This window comes from Amphimedon queenslandica, unplaced genomic scaffold (assembly GCF_000090795.2).
Source record: "Amphimedon queenslandica unplaced genomic scaffold, v1.1 AMPQUscaffold_2742_Cont25257, whole genome shotgun sequence".
In the NCBI taxonomy this organism is placed as follows: domain Eukaryota; kingdom Metazoa; phylum Porifera; class Demospongiae; order Haplosclerida; family Niphatidae; genus Amphimedon; species Amphimedon queenslandica.
The window spans coordinates 1-1,330 of record NW_003556924.1 but is presented as its reverse complement, the minus strand read 5'-3'; the positions used below and the strand labels follow the sequence as shown (position 1 = coordinate 1,330).

At 35.3% G+C, this 1,330-nt stretch overlaps 1 long non-coding RNA gene across 1 annotated transcript; it reads left to right on the top strand.

Annotated features, from left to right (window-relative positions):
• The first annotated feature begins 382 nt into the window (after window positions 1-382).
• LOC109593134 (uncharacterized) lies at window positions 383-726 on the top strand. The gene is made up of 3 exons (XR_002190753.1): window positions 383-437; window positions 482-621; window positions 678-726. It is a non-coding gene; the product is annotated as an uncharacterized LOC109593134 (long non-coding RNA).
• Window positions 727-1,330: the final 604 nt, after the last annotated feature.

Genomic DNA, 1,330 nt, shown 5'->3' with positions numbered 1-1,330 from the left:
ACGGTATGTTACTTGATATACATGTAGGTAATTATTGCTAGCTGCTTAATTGGAAAAATCAAATTGCTCTTGCTTGGATCTTTCTCTTGCTTTGGATTTATATGTTGATATACATGTATGTTATGTAAGGCTTTATAACTATCTCCAGTATTGTAGGTCGGCAAAGATTGCAGTGGATACATAAAGTCATGTAAATCACATGAAAGTCATGTGAAGCTGCATGATAAATGTTCCCTAGCATAGCTGCTGTTCAAGAAAAACAACAGCACTGAAAATGGTGAGTATCTGTTTTCAAATGTTTGTCATGTGGTATATCATACAGATTTATGTATTATACGTATACACACTTCACAACTTGGTATTGAATGAGATTCATCAAGAAGTTTAGGAAATTGTGTCAGAATACAGTAAACACGAAAAAATATTATTAGAGCAAAGTAAAAATGTAATATAAATCATAGTATTGCATATTACATTATAGCAATATGAGGAAGAAGATGCATAATGTTCGCCTGTTAATTTCAACGAACTTTTCTACTGCTACATACTGTTGATTGTACTAGGAGGAATGTACGATTATACTTTGGACAATTATTGATTCATATTCATTCTAGTGTCAGTGTGAGTTACATGTGCATTTATTGTACTGCCTTTTCATTTAAATGTCACACATGTAGGGGATAACTCAAGGGCTCGTCCTCGAGTATCCTCCCTTGTCAGGTATCCTCAGACTGTATTAGTTTTAAATGGAGCCTAACAGGGGTTTAACTGATGCAACAAGGACACATCTAGCTATACATGCATAACTTGGGGCACTGTCTGTCTCAGCCTCAAGTTTAAATTCCTTCCTTTGTCCAGTATCTTCAGACTGTAATATTTTGAATCGAGTCGACTAAGGCCCGTCATGCAATAATATTTAAGTCTCCTTCCCTAATGGAGTCTTATGAAGCAGAAATGTCATTCCACATAGTCCATGGACAGTACTGAGGACACCCATGCACTTGCAGCTTCTTCTGATGTGGTATATACATTTTAGCAACAGCTCTAGGATCACATTTACTAACACCGACGATTCAAAAAAGTTAAGATGCCAAGACGGAGATGTGTATACTCCATGCAGTGTTATTTTATATTTTATATTATCATTTTCAGTGATAGAATGTACAAAAACATACAGTGAAAATAATCTACCAGCTAGCTACCACAGCCTATGGGTGTGGGTCATTAATGATCTAATGTAGAGAAAATGACTACTTGCTAAAATAAATACATAACATAATACCTAGTAAGAGTATTTTATCAAGAGTTTGATGGACTTTGGTGGAGGATC